Genomic DNA, 21,502 nt, shown 5'->3' with positions numbered 1-21,502 from the left:
CTACCCATTTTCCCAGAGTTTAAATCCAAATTTTTAATACTTTTGATTCAAGGTGTGAAGGGAAAATGTGGGGGCCCCAAAATTACTAAGCTAAAGGGAAAAGTCAAGCTGGGAACTGCTCAGGGCAAACTTGCCTCCCATTCTTTTCAAAGTCATCCCTCTGCTCACTGCAATAGATGCATCTCTGATTGCCTCCTTTGGAAAAGTTTAGCAGAAACTCAAAAGAAGGCAACCATTTGTCTCTCACATACCTGTGACCTGGACGTCCCCTTCTTGCTTTGAGTTGTTCCCATCTTTCTGCATGGAACTAGTGTACTTCTTACATGTATTGATTGTTGTCTCGTTTCTCCCTAAAATGTATAAACCAAGCTGACTCCCGACCACCTTGGGCACATGTCATCAGGACTGCCCGAGGCTGTGTCATGGGTGTGCATCCTCAACCTTGGCAAAATAAACTCTAAATTAGCTGAGACTGTCTCAGATATTCAGGGTTCACAAAGGGTATACATTACCTGATTCTCACCATGCTTTCTAGCCTTCACTACCTTTGTACTCAAGTTTGCTCAGTCTACCTATTTTAGTCTACTCATGGTTCTGCCAACATGCCACCAACTTCCCTCTGTAGCATTACTCATTTTTTCTAAAGAGTCCTCACCTCAAGGCTTGTCAAACTATTGCCACCTCCAGGAAGTCTTTCTTGATTATTTACAACAGCAATTCTGCCTCCTATTTCTAAATTCCTATGGCATTTGGTTTGTAAGTCTCATGATACTTAACATCCTTTTCCCTTGGGTAGGTGTTATAGGCTCTGGAACGGGGTAAGAACCTGAAGGGGAAAGATAAAGTGTTCTTCTTTGTATATTCTTTCTAATAGCAGAGATTGGTAAATAAATTTAGTAATGATATAAAAATATAGAAATTCAGAGAAGAGGGCTATCAGTGTAAGCTGAGGTAATTAGTGGAGCAGTAAACATGAACATAAATTTTTCAGGATTCCCCACAGGGTCAGCCACCAGTCTCTGTAGGACTTCTCTGAAGGCATCTGAAGTCTTTCCTAAGTATTTTTGGAGACAAGTATAGCCAAAATCCTATAGCCACCTAAACTCAGCAGTTGATATTATAGGATGCTGCATGAGATCTATTTGCAATTTGTTTGAGGCCACAGCACAGCAGCATAACATTTTATGGTCCCATTTTATACAGTGGGGTTTCTCATTTTCGAATAGACCCATTAAAACTCTTATTAAGCTATTAAGTGTCTACAAGGTGATTTCACGGCTGTCATTACAAATGCTGTCTTCATGGCAGACACTTCGGCAGAAGACCACTTGCTCCCACCTTCACAGAGCACACTTTGCTTTTAGCTTCTTCCCAAATGTAACTGCCTATTTCAATTTTGCCTTTTTCAGGGGGAAAAAAATTCAAAATGTTTACTATTTTTAAAGAAGAAAGTCACCTTGCTCAAAGGAAACTTGGAACTCATATGAACTCTTGAAACATTTCTCTTCTTTAGTGCATCAGTTTCAGAGGGGTGACTGTGGACTTTCTTTATACTCGAAGGCAGGCATTTTCCCAGAATATCACAATGCTACCACAACAGGTTCCTGTCTGTATTGACCCAATAGCAGGAGCAGAAGGCAAGTCAAGGAATATGGCAGCTTCCAGATTAGCCTCTGGATGCTGTCCATTCCAAGGCATGTGGGGGCAGATTGCTAGTACATTTCAAGCCCACTTCTGCCTCAGAGACTTTGTACTTATTCTTTCTACCTAGAGTACTCCGCCTAGATATCTGTGTAATATACCTCCTATCTTGTTCTCCTCTCTGAGGTGAAATGACTTTACCAGCAAGGACTTTACTGACTACCCCAAATAAAGAAGGATTCTGCTTCCTATCCCATCGCTACTTCCAGAATTCCATACCAGATTCCTTTTATTCTGCTTAATTTATCTTCACAGTACTTTCTACAATCTAACTTGATACGTATTTACTTATTTTCTTTTGTACTGTCTTTCTCCATCCATTAGAAGTTAAGCTCCTGGAGGGAAGGGTCTTTGTTTTAAATCAAAGTATTCCTAGGGTTTAGAACAATGCCTGACACATGTTAGGCACTAAATAAATGTACCTTGAATTTTTAAAAACTGTTCTTTAAAACTCAAGAAAATAATTTAATTCTAGTGACCAAAAACATCTTAGAAATGATTTAGGGCAACCCTCTCCCTTCACAGAGGGAGAAACTGAAGACCAGATTGATGGAATGACCTGCAGGGTGACTTGGTGATCAGTTGTAAAGCTGGGACCCAGCTCAGTTTGTCTGATTTCCAGACCACACCCTTCAAGCACATGGCCATCTCAACTCCAAATGAGGCGATTTCTCACATTTTAAGTGTTTCGGCAAGAAAAAGAAAGAAAAGGAAAAAGCTAGAACAGAATCAAGGTGGGTCTCAGGGGATTTGGTCATTTGCCAGGGCAATGAGCAAGTCCCACATTATTGAGAACCCAAAGATAAACCCTCTGTATCTACTCTGCGTATTTAACATACGCGTTGTTGTTGTTGTAACCAAAGCAACTGAGCAAGTAAGAAACACACTGAGAAATCCATATCCCTTGCCACTTAATAACAACACATCATTTTGTAAAGTAGCATGCTACGGCCTGGTGGCAGCTGATGCCATTTGTTCTTCATGGTGACATTCTGTAAGGTATAAGAACTCATTATGCCTAGTTAGCAGATGTTCTCTGAGTTCCTTCAAACCAGTTGATAGAAAAATTTGCCAAGAAACATCCTGTTTTGGACAAATTATTGTGATCTACTCAAATAAAGACATTGTGATGTTTTACTGTAATTATCATGTGACTCATTTTCTTTAGTGCTGGCATCAAACTCAACCAGACCCCATCAGCCCTGACAGTGCTATGTCTCTGTGATGCTCATGACCATGGTAACCCCTGCAGACACCTCCTCCTCCTCCTCTGTGGTTCTGGGGGCCATTCTGTGCCCCTAAGGTCCTCCTTTTTTCTCACCAATACATGTATTTTCTGTCCTTCATAACTCTATTAAACCTCACATTTGATGGTTGTTTTCTTAAGCTTCCTTTACTTGGCTCCTGCATTATTTATTCCTTCCCAACACAATCCATAGTAATGACATTCCTATTACATTCCTCTCCATGCTTAGTCATGAATGTTCTTTTGCCATATCAGCATCTACCGTACATTGACAGGAAAGAGAGAAAAACGTGTCCTTGTCTTCAAAGGAGTTTGAAAATTTCTTGAGAGGGAAGTCTAACATCATGAAGCAATAAAGGGGGCAATTAATGGCAAATTGTGTAGCACTGACAAGATGCTGTGCATAGGGGGGCCTGCAGTATAGTGGAGAAGAAAAAACATTTTGGCATCTAAATCTGAATTTAAACTTTTTTTCCTCTTACTAACTGGATAACCTTGGGCAGGTAACTTAATCCAAGATAATAATGGGAGAAAAAGCACAATTTCTACTTTACCTGATTGCTGTGGAGTCTAAGGAGGAAAAATACGTGATGCATGTGGCACAGTGCAAGGCCCAGAGATCTTTGCTGCTATTGTGCCTCTAGTTAAATCACAGGTCCCCCAAAACCAAGAGCCCCCAAATTTTGTCCAATTCTTGTTACGATTGGATGTGACATGGGGATCCTGATTAAAAGGAAAATGGCTGCTGATCAAGAAAAATGTTAAAGGCACTGGTGGAACAGTAATAATACAAGGTGTTTGCAGGAGAATGGAGAATTCCAACTGGGTGCAGTGGTTTATGCCTGTAATCCCAGCACTGGGAAACTGAGGCAGGCAGTTCATTGGAGCTCAGAAATTTGAGACTAGCCGGGACAACAATGCAAAACCCCATCTCTACCAAAAATACAAAACCGGGTGTAGTGGGCATGTACCTGTAGTCCCAGATACTCAGGATGCTGAGGTGGGAGGATGACTTAAGTTTGGGAGTTCGAGGCTGCATTGAGGTGTGGACCTAGCTGGGTAAGACTGACTGAACCTAATATGGCACTGGATTTGACCTAGGTTTCACCTAGGATCTCATTATATGTTCATTAACATACTAAATCACACACACCCCAGTACCATGACAGTTCCAGGAACATCCATATTTGGTGTAAAAATGGGTGGCACCACAGTTCCAGGAAACCTCCACCTTCTTCAAGGAATTTTCATGAATATTCTACCCCTTGGTAAAAGAAACCCATAAAGGTAGCAGCTCCAAAGGCCCTTGGGCGTGACTGTCTCTTGAGTATGCCCACACTCCCTTTACTGAGTATGTACTTTTCCCTTTGCAATAAATCTCTATACTTTCATTGTATTTCCATTGGTCCTTGAATACATTCTTGCAGTGGTCTCAAGAGCCTGGACAGCAGCTGGGGTTGAGGTCCCACTAGTGTTTGGGGACCTCCAAGTGATACCCAGGTAGTGATACCTGCCCACTGGTATCACTGAGACATCCCATTAGCCTACGAAAGTTTTCTGCCATGTGACTCCTGAAAACACACCTTAGGTATTGACTCCTTTGATCTAAGCACTTGCCTCTCTTTGAGGGTCTTCTCTTCAAATGTGCATGAATGAGAGACTCTTCTATTCACAATATAGTTGGATCTGTTCACAGCCTGAGGCTTGTTCCTGCAAAGTACTGGAAGAGGAAGATGGGAGTAGGAGGATCCAGAAAAGCAAGGAAAAGAAAGTCACCCCTGGTGAAAACAGTCTATCTCTTCTTAATTCACAAATTTTGTTCAAAACTATCCCAGCATATATGAATTTTTCAGAGAACCACAAGTCCTACTTTATGCCTTTTTAATAGGGTGAGCAAGAAAAGAAATACTTAACTACATTTGGGGGTGTAAATGCTTTAATACAGGAATATTTATTGTTTAAAATAATTTGTTTCCTTAGAAAAGGTTTAGTAGTTTTTCTGAGTTTCAGAAATGTCAGCCTTGCTCAAATGGAATCCATAATTGAGACATGACACCATCACTCCCAAATATTTACTGGGAGTTTGCCTCAGAAAATAACTGCCTAGTATCACTGCAAGATGTGCAAACAATGCAAAGCAAATTGGGTTTCCTCCCGATGAAGGTGTGGATGTAATGCAGCATGAAGAATGATGGGGCTCAATCTGGTGTAAAAGCAGCACCAGCAAAAGGGCCTGGTGATTTGTTACGAGGCAAAAATCCTGTCTATCCTGATGATTAAATTAAAACGAGGTCCTACATTGTCACTGTTGGTAAAATGACTTATCTGCTTGCTCCTATCCTTCTCTACGCAGTGCTAGTGTGTGGGACGGACATGGAATGAGCTGCTTGAAAAGAAAGACATGAGCAAATTTTTCTCCTGTCATTGAAATTTCAATGCGAATCTCTCAACAACATGGAATGCTCCTGTTGGAGCCAAAAGCCCAGTTATCATCTCTGGAAAACTGGAATAAAAGAAGAGTTCAAATCACAAGGCTCTTCCAAACGTACCCTCTCTCCCTTGCTTGTACTCTCTTCTTTCAAATTATTTATCTTCATCAACACAATGCTGGAGGCAAGCGCGTTCTTGGCTGGGCACACGATGCTATGGGACCTTAAAAACAAATGGACTAGCTGCAGGTTTAAATAATGCTATAGTCCTCAGATGCTCTATATTATTCATGGCTCTTTCAGCTCTATTATCTCATGTGTTCCTCTCAGTGGCTCTGTGAATTACCCAGGACAGGAAAGAAATGATAGAATGTGAAGATAGAAGAGTCAGTAGAGGTCAGAACCCTTCCCCAGCCCCTCAACTTTTTTTTTTTTTTTTTTTTTTGAGATGAAGTCTGGCTCTGTCACTCTGAAGTGTAGTGGTGTGATCTGGGCTCACTGCAACTTCTGCCTCCCGGGTTCCAGCGATTCTCCTGCCTCAGCCTCCCGAGTAGCTGAGACTACAGGTGCACGCCACCACGCCCAGTTAATTTTTGTATTTTTTAGTAGAGATGGGGTTTTGCCACATTGGCCAGGCTGGTGTCAAACTCCTGACCTCGTGATCCGCCCACCTCAGCCTCCTAAAGTGCTGGGATTACAGGCATGAGCCACTGCGCCCAGCCCCGCTCTGCTCTTCTTATTGAGGAGCCTGAGACAGAGAAGGAAAGTAACCTCCCAGAGGTTACAGACAGGACCAGAAATCACATTGCCCAACCGTCAGTGCAGGTTTTCATAACTGAAAACTGATGAAAAGACAAGCAAGAAAACAGGCAGACAACATATGTATGTAAATAAATTATGTTGATTCGTGGTTAATTAGGCAGGGAGAAAGGGGCCTTCAGAATCTTGGGCAAGGAAGATAAAGGAAGCTTTATATTTTGAAAAAATTGACAGAGGATGTTAATCCACACAGCCCTCCCACTCCCCTGCTGTAGAGGGGAAAAAAATAGCATTTCATCCTTCTGCATTTTTAAATGTCTATCCCAAGTTGTGGAAAGGAAAAAATGCATAGGAAATGTGGGAGGAAGTGGGAGAAGGGCTTACTGAATGCCCAGTGACCAGGCATCCACAAAGTGCTGGGTAACTGAGGACTGACATGATGCTGTAAGAACTGTATTTGAGGTAGGTGAAGGCTTGGGTCTCTGGCTCTCCTAAGACTTTTTCTGAGACTCTCTGATTTCTCCTGTCTATGATCACTTTTCAGGCAGCCTCCAGGTTGTCCTCATGGGAGACGGCACACATTACATGGAAAATTATGAAGTTTGAAGTACAAAGAATTGGATTCCAATCTTATTGGCCATTTACTAGCCCTATAATCTTGAGAAAGTTATGGTCCCATTTTGCCTCACTTTTGTCATCTGTAAATTTTGGAGGGTAATACCTTCCTCACTGGGTAGCTTTGAGGAATGCATGAGCTAGATCTGAGTAGTGGAGGTTGTATTTTCAGGCTGCCTAGAACTCTTAAACACCCTCACTATGCATGGGGAATGTGTCACCTTAATAATTCCTTCTCTTATAGAAGGAGCTAGGAATTATATCCCGGTTTTCATGCAAGCAATAACACAAGCTTTATCAGTGATGTGCATTTTGTGGGCCATCAGTAGTTGTAAAATCCCGTTTCTGGTCTACAACTGGTATCAGTGCTAACAACATTTGTGGTTCCTGGTAGTTATTATCCAACATACTGGTTGACTGGTTGACTTAATCCAGTCTCTTTTTTAAGGGTGGGTTAAGTTTTTCAGTCTTTTTTTTCCCTGAAGAAATGTATGTAAGTATATATGAATGTGTGTGTATATATATGTTTTATTCTTGAGCCTAGGGCTCAGTCCATTTAGGTTTATATCAAAAACAGTAGGAAGTAAGGTGATTCTCTTGTTAGAATGTTTCCTAAAGGATCCTTGAGGGGCCTTGACTTAAACTGAGTGACTATGTGGACTTGCCAATTTAGGTTTTCATATTCCTAATCACTGAACATTCGATTTTGGTCTTCTTCTCCATCCTGGTTTTCAAGGTTTTAATTTTTTTTTTCTTTTCTTTTTTGTTCTAGGATGATTACTTACTTCCTGCATTCTAATTTGGATTCTTGAACCCATCATTTCACTCCCATTTCTTTTCATGTTTTATAGCTCCAGTGCCATGACAGTTTTAATCTTCTGGCTCCATCTGCATAGATTTCAGTCTCTAATTGAGGAAAATCATCTGTTTTTCTCAGGAGCCCCTTGATTCAAGTTTACACAAAATTTGCCTTTGGAGACTATCCTGTTAATTAAAACAGTTCAGATCCCACTTGTATGTGAGACAGATGCTTCTCTGGCCACCAGACAGGTACCACTAAAGGAGGTACAGGTAACAGATCATTTAATTTAATTACATTTTCACATGTCAGAGAAAGGATGTATGAGATAATATTGCACAGCCCCTGCCTGCCTGCCTTCAAAGAGTCCATGGTTTAAAGGAATTACACATAACAAAAGTAATGTGGCCATGATAAGAATGCACAGAGAAGGGGCATTTTGTTCAGCTTCAGTGTGTGGGGCTAGGGTGATGTCAGTAAAGGCTTTCTGGAGATAATGCCTGAGAGGAGGCTTAAAAAGTAAATCAACATTTTCCCAGGGAAGATGGGAAGCAAAGATACACCGGAGTGGTAGAGCTGGGGACACTACTGTGACTTAAGATGCAGAAGCATGAAGCAGCCTGGCTGGCTAGGATACTACAAGTAGTACTAAGAGGTAAAGAAGATGGCAGAAAGTGGCCATATGGGCTGAGCAGTTGTTGAGAAATATGAAACAGAGGGTCTTCTTTCTGATCATGGGCACAGATGCTTTTCTATGACATGAGGCAGACCTGAGTGAAGACAGGCTTAAGTGGAGGCAGGCATAGCTTACTTCTTGCCCTTGAACTAAGGGCCAGTGTGTTAGTCTGTTCTCACACAGCTGTAAAGATACTACCTGAGACTGGGTAATTTATAAACAAAAGAAGTTTAATTGACTCACAGTTCTGCATGGCTGGGGAGGCATCAGGAAACTTACGATCATGATGGAAGGCAAAGGGGAGGCATGGCATGTCTTAGATGGCAGTAGGAGATAGAGGGAGCACAGGGGAAACTGCCACTTTTAAAACAGTCGGATCTTGTGAGAACTCCCTTACTATCATGAGAACAGCATAAGAGATCCGCCCCCATGATCCATTTACCTTTTACGAGGTCCCTCCCTTGACACAAGAGGAATACAATTTGTGATGATATTTGGGTGGAGACACAGCCAAACCATGCCATTCTAACTCTGGTCCCTCCCAGATCTCATGTCCTCACATTTCAAAACCAATCATGCCTTCCCAAGAGTCCCTCAAACTCTTAACTCATTCCAGCATTATCCCAAAAGTCCAAGTCCAAAGTCTCATCTGAAATAAGGCAAGGGCCTTCTGCCTATGAGCCTGTAAAATAAAAAAATAAAAAAATAAAAAAAAAAAACAAGTTAGTTACTTTCAAGACAGAATGAAGGTACAGACATTAGGTAAATGTTCCCATTTCAAATGGGAGAAATTGGCCAAAAAAAAGAGGGCCATAGGCCTTATGCATGTCCTAAACCTGGCCAGGCAGTCATCAAATCTTAAAGCTCCAAAATCTCCTTTGACTCCATGTCTCACATCAAGGACACACTGATGCAGGGGGTGGATTCCCACAGCCTTGGGCGGCTGTGTGCCTGTGACTCTGCAGGGTACAGCCCCTATGGCTGTTTTCACAGGCTTGTGTTAAGTGCCTATGGCTTTTCCAGGTGCATCATGCTAGCTATCGGTAGATCTACCTTTCTGCAGGGCCCTCTTCTCGCATCTCCACTAGGCAGTGCCTCAGTGGGGACTCTTTGTGGGGACTCCAACCCCACATTTCCCTTTTGCATTGCCCTAGTAGAGGCTCTCTAGGAGGACTCTGACCCCAAAGCAGACTTCTGCCTGGACATCTATACATTTCCATATACCCTCTGAAATCTAGGCAGAGGCTCTCAAAGCTCAACTCTTGTTTTCTGCATACCTGAAGGCCCAACACCACATAGAAGCCACCAAGGCCTGGGACTTGCACCCACTGAAGCCATGGGCTAAGCTGTACCTTGGCTCCTTTTAGCCAGGGCTGAAACTGGAGTGGCTGGAACACCAAGCTCCATGTCCAAAGGGTGCACAGAGCATCAGGGCCCTGGCTTGGCCCATTAAACCATTTTTCCCTCCTAGACCTCTGAGCCAGTGATAGGAGGGGCTGCCTTGAAGATCTCTGAAATGCCCTGAAGACACTATCCCCATTGTCTTGTTGATTAACATTCAGCTCCTCTTTACTTATTGAAATGTATTCAGCCACCTTGAGTTGCTGTGCAGACAGTGAGTTTTTGTTTTCTATCACATGTTCAGGCTGTGAATTTTCCAAACTTTTATGCTCTTCCTCCCCTTTAAACATAAGTTCCAAATTCAAAACATCTCTTTGTGAGCACATATAGTTGTATGCTTTCAAGAAAAGCTAGGTCACCTCTTGAATGCTTTGCTGCTTAGAAATTTCTTCTGCCAGACTCTCTCAAGTTCAAAGTCCCACAGATCTCTAGGGCAGGGGCAAAATGTCATCATTCTCTTTGCTAAAGCCTAGCAAGAGTGACCTTTGCTCCAGTTCCCAGTAGATTCCTCATCTCCATCTGGGGCCACCTCAGCCTGGACTTCATTGTCCATATCACTATCGACATTTTGGTCAAAACCATGCAATTCTCTAGGAAGTTCCCTACTTTCGCCCATCTTCCTGTCTTTTTCTGAGCCCTCCAAACTGTTCAAACCTCTGCCTGTTGTCCAGTTCCAATGTTGCTTCCACATTTTCAGGTTATCCTTATAGCAGTGCCTCTCTCTGCCAGTACCAATTCTCTATATTAGTCCATTTTCACATGCTATAATGATGCTAACTGGGTAATTTATAAACCAAAGAACTGACCCCCAGTTCCATATGGTTGGGGAGGCATCAGGAAGCTTACAATCATGGTGGAAGGCAAAGGGGAATCAAGGCACATCTTACAAGGGAGCAGGAGAGAGAGGGAGTACAGGGGAAATGGCCATTTTTAAAACAAATCAGATCTCGTGAGAACTCCCTCAGTTTCACAAGAACATCGTGGGGGAACTACTTCCGTAATCTAATAACCTCTCACCAGGCTCCTCCCTTGACGTGGGGGTATTACAATTTGTGATGAGATTTGGGTGGGGACATAGAGCCAAACCATATTAGCCAGCCTCTTGGTGGGAACTTATTTCTTTTTGCAGGTGCCTCTCTATTCCTAGCTTACTCAGAATACCCTCCTTCCTCAAGCAAGTGTGACTTAGGTCATCTGCATCATGATTTCTCACGTCGCTAAGATGAGAAACCTCCAGAGATTACCCACAGCAAGGCTGCAACCTGTTGATATGACTTTACCTTTCTCTGCCACGGGTAGTTTGTCTCCTTTGTTCATTTACTCTGAGGACACAAATCTTTCTTGTCATCTTTGGGGTGGAGGGATAGGGTAATTCTACTTTTTACCATCAGCCACTTTCTGCCTAATCAATACTTCAATCTCCACCCCAGAAAGAGTCATTGATTTTTTTTCCAGATTATCCTCTGACTTGTTTGAGGCTCCCCTATCATGTTATATATCACCTCCCATCTAGGGCACCCTCTACAATTCATGAAACATTCTAGACTTCTACATTTTAGTAGGATCTGGGGAATCAAATTTAAACCTTGGATGTTTCAAGCCTACCAGGGTCAAATATTAACTTTACAATTAGAACCGTGCTTTGACACTTGAATGAGTTCTCACTGCAGGAATGCCTTTGAAAAGCGATCTGGCTTCTTATGATTGATATATGCGGTGGAGCTTCTTAGCAAACTACTTCCTTTAGAAGTTAATAGAAGAACATCCATGTTCAGGAAATCACTGTTTGCTGGTAATTGAGACAATCAGATGTTTCAAAGTAGGTGAACTGTGAACAAATGAACTCCTGAATGACAGCAGGTGACAGCGTGTGGCCTCAATGTTTATACTGTGTAACCATGATCACCAAAGCACTCTCATCTATTTTAAAACAGAAGAAACTATCATCAGTGGATAAAACTGGATTTAAAAGCAAGCCACCAAAAGCTCATGATTTTTTGAACTGAGCATTTTTCAAGGATGATAACATACATACAGTCAAGCTACTTCTATAAATTTTTTAACTTTGATACCTTTTTGGAAAACAGATCCCACAGAACCATCTTAGTAATATGGATTATTTTTATAGGGGAAAACACCAACAAAACCCATTAACCCTAGACTCTCCACTTGTGGCTTAATATTTATCAATTCTTTTTTATTATTTCTTTTATATTTTCCCAATTATTTAGATTTTAGAGCTAGAAAGATTATTCAGTAATGACATTTTAGTGGCATTTTAATTAGTGGGTTCACAGTTCAGGTCAGTGTATTAGGTAATGGTTGTAGGTTGGAAGCAGGCAAAGGCAAACATCAGCCCTAACTCATGTGATATCTGGGTTAAGAGAATCTTTGTGTATAAATAGCCTCTCTGTGAAGAAGGTATAACAGCATGAGTCACGCTTTTTTTTTCTTTCTGGGACTCTGAATGATTTTATATAAATGTTAATGAGTCCCCAACAATTCAAGTTTTCTTTGAACTCCTTCATAAGTATTCCTAACTTCAGAGTCTCCTTTTTTCAACTATTTTGCATATTAATAGCAATTATCCCACACAGGGAGAGGAAACAGCGTGCCAAACCCTGCGTTAGAATCATTAGCTCATTGTAATATTAATCCTGAATACAACCACAGTTACTACATCAACCTCATTTAAAAAAAAAAAAAAAAAAAGTCTCAGCGATGCTAAATAACTTGCTCAAGTTTGGACAGCTATTTTGAGGCTAAGTTAGGATTCTTTTCTTTTTTCTTTTTTTTTAAGGCACTGTCTCACTCCATTGCTCAGGCTGAAGGGCAGTGGCACAATCACGGCTCACTGCAGCCTCGAACTCCCAGGCTCAGGTGATTCTCCCACCTCAGCCTCCTGAGGAGCTTGGACTACAGGTGTGCACAACCATGTCCAGCTAATTTTTGTATTCTTTGTAGGGATGGGGTTTTGCCGTGTTGCCTAGGCTGGTCAACTTCTGGGCTCAAGTGATCAGCCTACCTCGGCCTGCCAAGTTGGTGGAATTACAGACGTGAGCAACTGCACCTCATCCCTGAGTTGGGATTTAAAAATAAATTTAAAAATAAAAGAACACGCTGCTGTTCTACAGTATTTTTCCTTCTGTTATGGTGAGTTTGCCTGATTTTTCTTATTTAATTTAGGGTGGTTCCCAATGATTGCCTTTAAAATCTACTTGTTTAACAGCCAGCCTTAGAATTTTGCCAGTGAGGAATGTTAAGCTCCTGAAGGTAACTGGATATTCTTTCCATGTTTTCTGTCCTGGGCTTCTTATACTTTAATAGATGTCCTGCACATTCTTGTAAAAGATGTTTTTTATTTTTATTTATTTATTTATTTAAGAGAAAAGAATAGCTGCAGGATAGGGGTGTGTCCTGCCTGTTCTCTGTAACCTACCAGTATTACCTGATTTTGAGTTGCTGCCAACATCTGTGACTGTAGCATTCCCAGTTCTCTCCCCATGCACATTACAGAGATTTCTCCATCATTGTCCTGCTGACATTTGACTTTGCAAATCTGTTCAAGTTCACATTTAGGTTGAGCATCAAGAGTAAATACGTGTAGGGGCCAAAGGAAAACCTTCCCTTTGTCGTCTAAAGGTTTGCTGAAAAATCAACTGATAAAGAGTAGATTAATAGGAGAAATGACGTACAAATGTATTAGTATGCATGAGTGGAAATTGCAGAGCGATTGCTCCATCTCCCAATAGGGCACAGATACTTGTATAATTTACTTCTAAGGGGAAAGGGAGACGGGGAAGTGTGGATAATTTTACAGGGTGGTAAATAATTTTTAGGATAATTCAAAGGGCTTGAAGAACATACATTGGCCTGGGACAAAATCTGTTGAGCCTGCAGAGCAGACAATGGCTTTTGACAAAAGTCTGTTGACAGACGTTAGCCTTTCTTCCTGCAATATGAGTTCAGTTACTGAAAACTCAGGGAAGGGACCAGAGATAATTGTTTTCTTCTTTGGCAGGTCCAGATGTTAGGCAGATAAGGGAACTTCAGGTAACAATTTCATCTTGTCCTTTGGGAGAGACAGGATTAAGAGATAGTGGGAGCTGGGGTCAGGGGTTAGGGAGTGGAGAACAGAGAGACCTTGAGGCTTCTTTTTCAGTTGAGCATGTCAACATGCCATTTTTGGAGGGTATTAGTTTCTGAACCCCAACACATGGAAGTGGCACAGTTGATAACTTGTGTCAGATTAATGTATTTAAAGACAATCCTAAACAGGGATTCCATTCTCTCATTGGAGGAACCTTTCTTGAAATAAGGCAAATTTATCTATCTTCTAAGCATTTTTATGTTAGCAAGAGACTGAATGTAATATTCAGGGGAATATACTTAGTTTTATTATTTTTTCTTCCTGTATGAAACACAGGTTGGAAAGGACATTTGTCATAAGAGGACTTTTTCCCCAGGTCGTTGTCTGTGCATTAATCTTCAGAATGTGATGGACCATGTGAAACATTATAATTTGTCTGTGGGATAAAATCCAATGGGAATCCAGAAAGCCATTCATGCAGAAACACTCTTGGAGACCTTGGTAGGCCAACTTTGAATACAGACTTCGTCCTTTCATCTTTGGCAACAGCCAACTACTCTTTTCGCCTTGTTATGTTCAAAGAGTTTATTATTAAAATAGAGCTAAGCACAGTTCTGTATTCACCATCTGCTGGAAGGTGGATTGCTGCTGGTATGTTTACAAACTACCTTACATACTCTTTATCACTGGCTTATACCTAGAAAAAAAATATATATATATATATAATCTTTTTTATTGTTTTTATGTAAACATACTGGGTGACAATATGGTATTCAGCTTGGTCAACATTTGGTGTAATGAATCAATAGAAAAAATATTTACATTTTTCCTAGTGGCTAATGTATAGGCATTTTTACAACTTCTGACTAAGTCAAACCAATTGATTGTACTTGTATACACAACAGTATTTATTGGTGTATGGGTTCCAGGGACCTTTTCTTATCTAACCATATGATGCCCAGATATCAGTTTGAATGAAAAGCCTAGCCAATATTAGGGCTCAGAAAACAACACTGGAAAGTGTGGTGTTTTGGCATGCTGAGCACTTTGAATGAAAATAAATGGGGATGTTAGGGGCTGCCTCAGAACTAAAAACTTTCTATCCTTCTCTTGTTTGTCGTCTCTCAAACTCACGAAGGTACTCTGTCTGGAACTTCCTTTTCTGACTGAGGAAACTTCTTTCTAAAAGAAGCGCCATTGCCCTAAACCTGGTTCCCACAGAATCCCATTGCAAAAACAGGAAATATTAATCACAAAAGAAAAGAAGATACTAAAAATCCTCAACACACCCAGTCAGATTTTTCATCTATTCTTCTAAGGGCATCTTCCAGAGATTACCTAAGAGACTTTATCTACATAATAAGGCAACATTTTTTCACAGGGCACTTCCACCCCTCAACTTCCTATAACTTGCCAGTCCCATTCAGTTTCCAAAGGAACCATTTATAAATTATTGTCTGTATTTTGGGCCCATTAAACTCTACTAAAAAATCATTTACTATCCCTGAAAATTGTCTACATACTCCCATTTCCCCCTCACCTATGAAGAGAGTACATTTAAACCTCAGCTATCTGACCCTTCTTTGAGTCTCATATTTTTTATGGTTCCTGGGCTCATGTACATTAATATATTTGTATGCCTTTTTAGCCTGTTAATGTTTCTATTGTCAGTTTCTTTCAACAGAGTTGAATTTTCAGAGGGAGAGGAAAAATTCTCTTCACTCCTTTACCAATCAGCTATATATTTTGTTGATATAGTAAAAAACAATAAATAGTAAAAAATAAACTTTTATATTTTCAGGAATTTGTTTAGGAAAAATATTTGAATAAACTGAATATTTTGCTTAATTAGCAATTATCACACTATAAACATTATATGTATCACACAGATGATTATTTTCCAGATAAATAGAGTACAATGGAATTAATGTATGACTAAAATTCTGTTAAAAATCATTGACAACCTGATTTAAAATTTGAAGACCTTTCAAAGCTTTAGGCTCACCATTCTAAATATATATTTAATTACTGAGAATCTTAGACAGAAGCAGGGATTATGTGGAGGTAGGATTTTATTTGCAAATTCTGGAATATATCCTGGAAGTTGCTTTGTTTCTCTAATAAATTCCACAGATCAGGTTTGTGACTTGATTATAAGAGCCAAGTTATGCAAGAACAAAATTAAATCAGATATTTGAATTCCAGGTTGAGAGAGAATGATATGAGAATAATTTCGCTTTATCTTAAGATATAGATGATTTGGACTCTAACCAGAGCTCCCACAACAGGATGTGAGGTGAGGTATTTTCTTTTTTTTTGCTGGTCATAAGCACTTATGAAAGATAATAAACCCTAAGCTTTTCAAGGACAGTCACCAAGATATAAACAATTGTTGCTGTTTTATGTATTATCCATGAGGAAAAATGAGATGCATTACAATAGGAAAAGCTACTGCATTCGCCTTCCAGACTGTGTCTTACAAGACCAGTCAATCAAAATTCTCAGGGAATAGCACCTCTTCCAATGTTCAGCTTAAGTATATGTCTGCGAAATGCATTTGAAAGCTTAATGTGTGTCTTTTGGAGTGACCATTCTTTGAATTTTCATTGTCCATTTCATTTCCAGGAATGGTAATCCTTCACTTTATGTTTGTAAGCACTGCCCCATCCTTGGTATTATTTGATTTGCATAACTATGTACTGTGGGAATAGAGTTATAATTCCTATGTACTGGTAAAAAAAAAAAAAAAAAAAGAAAGAAAATGTCTCTGAATCCAGTACAGGCAGAAAAGTTGTATTTGAGAACCTACCAGGTAAGAAAGAGGCAGGTTAGCCAGCAAGAGGGAGAAATAATCACTTATGATTTCCTTAATGACTCACAAAAATGGCATTGGTCATTAAAATGCATTATACAGGTGTAGTTTTATTTAAGCCGCATGTCAGGTTATCTTCTTTTTGTTATTTTTTTTTCAAGATTTTATTAACCAAATATTACAGGCTAAGCATGGTTCTCATCACTGGAATGGCTACCACCTGTGCTGCTTTTGCAACTAGAGGAGAACCATGATCACTCACTCCAACCATGAGTACCAGCGTAGAAACTCCTCTCTACCATTGCATCCAGATGCAGGGGTCCCTGTGGTTTGTAAGAATAAATAGGAATACAAAATAAGAGGCTCAATTCTCCTTGTCAAATATAAGGGAGGAGACTTCTCTCTGCCTCCCTTTGTTAGGTGATTTACTATAGAAAACTTGTAAATTCTTTCTCTATCTCTTTAAAATGTATGTTCAGTTTCTTAGGCATTAAATAAGGGCCTGCCGGCGTTATGACCTAGGAATGTCTTTTTCAAGAACCTGGGGGCCCTCTTTTTGAAATGGAAATGTCAAGGGAGACAGTACCCCTGTATCCCGATTTCTGTGGGAGGGTAGGAGCCTAACTTCAGTGGGTGCCTGGCTCCAAGCTGCAAAACTACCTTCTGTCAAAAAGATATGGAAAGTTTATTTTTCCTTTGTATAAAACCAATTAACTAACACAGATGGTCACCCCAATTAACAGGTAAATTTAGGATAAACTATATGTAATAAATGGCACTGTCAAATCCTCTTACTTGAGGACTAATTATTGTCTATTTAGAGAGCGTGTAGATAATGAGTTTTATCCGGTTGGCTTTATAAAAGGGTTAGATTTCTTTCTGTCTTTGCAATCTCTTAGCAGATTGCTTGTGATGTGTATCACATTCTGGTTTAATGCTTATTCAATAATAAAACTGTTTTCTTTCTCTACTATCTTATGGAGAGGTTTTCTGGGTTGAGGGAAGATTTTGTTTTAATTGTATTTATCCAACAGTCTTACATGCAACTTTAAGGCCTTGTGGGAAAACATCCTAATTAGGAGGTCAAATGAGGTAGAAAGAAACAATTCCAGGTCAGAGCAGGCGTTGTCACTCAGACTGAAGTGTGAGTCTTGGCTGACTGATGGAGGCTCTGGGTAGAGGCACTAGTTACCACTTACATGAAAATGACAAAGCTAGGTAGCAAGTTCTCCTTAGTTTGATCCCTTCCTTGGGCATTTAAAACATGTCCCTTATACATGCTCTCTCTTTAGTCTACTTTTTCAAGCACTTCTCAGACTACCAAATCTGTTCCACAAAATCTCTTCAGGACTGGGTTCCAGACTTCTGGGCCTTTCCACTCAAGACTTTAGCACCTACTTTACCCCATAGTTAAATTAACTTTTTCTTTCATTCCTCAATGCATTCCCTTCTTATTCCCACAATTGCTCTCAAATGATCTTTCCAAGAGTTAATGGCCAAATACTTCTTCTGACATCTGTTGAGATGATCATATGGTTTCTATTTTGTTGATGTGGTGTAAATTAAAACAGAAGTCAAACTATTAGCAGCACAGGACTCGTTTGAGGCTTTGATTTTCAAAAACCAATAGGACCTTGACAATGATAACTGTGGTGGTACTGGTGGTGTTGGGGACAATAGGGCAATTTTTCCAGGTACAGGTAAATAATAAACAAAATTAAACATTAAAGTGTTATGTTTTTTAAAAAGTTGAAATTTCCAAGCCTTTTCCAAGCACATTTAGATCATTGCTTTGCTTTGTCTGAATCCGCATGGGACTTTCTGGAACAGGATTTGTGTGCCTTGTAATTCACCCAGTCAAGACACTTCACCCATCTTCCCTTCTGTGATAGTGTTAAAAGGAAACCTTAGATAAATTAAAGGTAATAGAGTTTAATTGGGCAAAGACAATTTGCCTGAATCAAGGAGCCTCCCAAGCCAGTGTAAGCTCAGGGAGACTCCAGCGCATCCATGTGGTAGAAGGTTTATGGACAGAAAAGAGAAAGTGACATAATGGAAGTGAAGTGCAGAAACAGCCAGATTGGTACAGCTTGGCATTTGCCTTATTTGAACACAATTTGAACAGTTGGCCACCTTTAATTGTCGAAAGCTTGGTGATTGGCACAAGGGTAAGTTAATCTGCTTGCACATTTAGTTAGGGTTACTATGTACAGAGGAATCTTTAGGCTGAACGTAAAATATGAAATGAAGCAACTTTAGGCTAAACTTGATTTTACAATAGTATATCCTGAATTCAAGGCAATCTTCACAAATTTGGGCACTTCCTTACCTTGATGCTGTATTACATCTCAATACAATTATACCTAAACATTAAAAAGCAATAAATTATGTAAGCAGTATTTGTGCCATTTGGATAAAGTATCATTTTATTGTGTTTCTCAGTGTGACTTTTTATTATTTCATTTGTCTCCAATGCATTTCATACGTAACAGTCAAGAAGATTTTCTCTCTTAGCATCCACCTCCAAGCTACTTCATGGCTTCCAAATTTTGCTTTGGTGTTTTCCCAGCCGTAGAATGATACATTCTTCTCAATACCTTCCATATTAGGAGCTAGCACTGATAGCCTTTAATAATGCCATTGTTTAATATTCACATTGACCATTTAGATATAGTGTTTCCGTCTTTTTTCTACATGCTATAACATATACCAGTTTATAATAACGATAATGATAACAATAGTATAATTTGTCATTTTTTTTGAGCTTTTATAAAGTATAATAAATTTCATGGTCATTTTATATACATGAGTTTATTTGAATTCTAAAACCATATGAAATAGGTATGATTTGTATCTCTACTATCCAGAAAGAAAAACTGAGGGTTAGTAAGTTGAAGTAACTTGCCCATGCTTACACAGTGAAGTACCCTATTTTGGATACTTAGCCCCACAGCTAGACCCTTTAGTCATGTTGCCATACTACTGTAAAGTAGGTAGAGTTTTTGTTTAGTTACTAACCTTCCTTCAAAAGGGATTCAAGATAGCGTTGTTGTTCTTTTATTAAGCAGATAACAAATCTGTATTTCATAATAATTAAGGATGTAGCTTCTCTGTCTGAAGGCCTGTGTTAGTTGTTTCTATTACTGTTATGCTAGTATTAATGAATAAGAAATTTTTTTAAAAAATTACACTTTAAGTTCTAGGGTACATGTGCACAACATGCAGGTTCGTTACATATGTATACATGTGCCATGTTGGTGTGCTGCACCCATTAACTCGTCATTTACATTAGGTATATCTCCTAATGCTATCCCTCCCCGCAAGAATAAGAAAATTAAAAATACTCCTTAAGTTTGGGTAAGAGAACATTTCCAGTCAGGAGTGGGTCTTTTAACCCAACAGAAAATTTTTCTCTAGACTGTTGCAACAGAAGGAACAATTTTGTTATTTGGAGGCTGTTATCCACAGAGCCAACCCAAATCACCAGCTTCATCCATTAACACAAAATCAGTAATCTGAGAAGCAAAATGGATTTGGTTTGTCTAATAAAGGGACAAACTTATGATAAAAATATGAAATGAGTTCAAAATAGTACCAATGCGGACATAGACCTATTATATTTTGACATTCAGTAATTTGGTAAAATCCAAATACTGTGTCATTTCAGTTAATACTTTTTTTTTTTTTGAGACAAAGTTTCACTCTTGTTGCCCAGGCTAGTGTGCAATGGTGCGATCTCGGCTCACCTCAACCTCCACCTCCTGGGTTCAGGTGATTTTCCTACCTCAGCCTCGCGAGTAGCTGGGATTATAGGCATATGCCACCATGCCCAGCTAATTTTGTATTTTTAGTAGAGACGGGGTTTCTCCATGTTGATCAAGCTGGTCTCAAACTCCCAACCTCAGGTGATCTGCCCACCTCGGCCTCCCAAAATGCTGGGATTACAGGCATGAGCCACCATACCCAGCCCAGTTAATTCTTCTGGTGTCCTAATTTTAGACCTTCAGACCTCATTCCAGGGATATCATATGGCATTTTAAAATAATAACCTCCAAGAATAAAATATTTAACTTAATCAGAATATTGAACAATACTGAGTAAGAATCTTTAATGGGCTACTACCTGAATTTGAAAAAGGAGGAATAGGCCGGGCGCGGTGGCTCAAGCCTGTAATCCCAGCACTTTGGGAGGCCGAGACGGGCGGATCATGAGGTCAGGAGATCGAGATCATCCTGGCTAACCCGGTGAAACCCCGTCTCTACTAAAAAATACAAAAAACTAGCTGGGCGAGGTGGCGGGCGCCTGTAGTCCCAGCTACTCGGGAGGCTGAGGCAGGAGAATGGCGTGAACCCGGGAGGCGGAGCTTGCAGTGAGCTGAGATCTGGCCACTGCACTCCAGCCTGGGCGACAGAGCTAGACTCCGTCTCAAAAAAAAAAGAAAAAGAAGGAATATCAGTCAAAGATATATGAATAAAAGAAAATTGGTAAAGTCCATGAAAGCAAGAAATTGTCTTCTAACACTCAGGACTTACATACAACCAGTTAGCCCTATGCAAAGAAAACTCTCTGTCTTCTCTGCCTAGTATTGATAGAGGCAGGAGGCAGAGAAATTCTAGGCAGACAGGGGCAGGTCCCTAGTGAAACCTCACCTTCAAGTCAAAGTAGCTTGAGACCTGCACCCAAAAGTGTGAACCTCTATCCCTGTTTGCCCACTTTCTCCTGGTTGGTTCTTTCTGAATAATGTCTTTTTTACCAATTTAATGTTGCCTTTTCCAAAACCACCTCTGGCTTGCCCCACCCCCATCTTGTGCCTATAAAGACCCCAGGCTCAGTTGGTAGAGGAGAGATGGCTTGACTTTGGAGAGAAGACTACTGGACTTCAGGGAAGACTACCAGCTGGACCCATACTCTTTCCAGCTCCCCTCTCTGCTGAGAGCCATTCCCATCTCTCAGTAAAATTCTTCACCTTCACCA

At 40.2% G+C, this 21,502-nt stretch overlaps 1 protein-coding gene across 7 annotated transcripts in view; it reads left to right on the top strand.

The window, feature by feature from the left end:
* Positions 1–21,502, top strand: part of LOC105499299 (phosphatidylinositol 3-kinase catalytic subunit type 3) — a 563,324-nt gene that overhangs the window by 370,762 nt on the left and 171,060 nt on the right. For 6 of the 7 annotated variants that reach the window (XR_011616923.1, XR_011616919.1, XR_011616914.1 and 3 more), the window contains one exon: positions 1,410–20,974. The exons of the other annotated variant lie outside the window; for it this stretch is intronic. The gene's annotated coding sequence lies outside the window, so the exon portion shown is untranslated. Of the gene's footprint in view, positions 1–1,409; positions 20,975–21,502 lie in introns of those variants that run through there. 7 annotated transcript variants of the gene reach the window in all.

Source organism: Macaca nemestrina, chromosome 19 (genome assembly GCF_043159975.1).
Source record: "Macaca nemestrina isolate mMacNem1 chromosome 19, mMacNem.hap1, whole genome shotgun sequence".
Taxonomy (NCBI): domain Eukaryota; kingdom Metazoa; phylum Chordata; class Mammalia; order Primates; family Cercopithecidae; genus Macaca; species Macaca nemestrina.
This window is presented reverse-complemented; position numbering and strand designations above follow the sequence as displayed.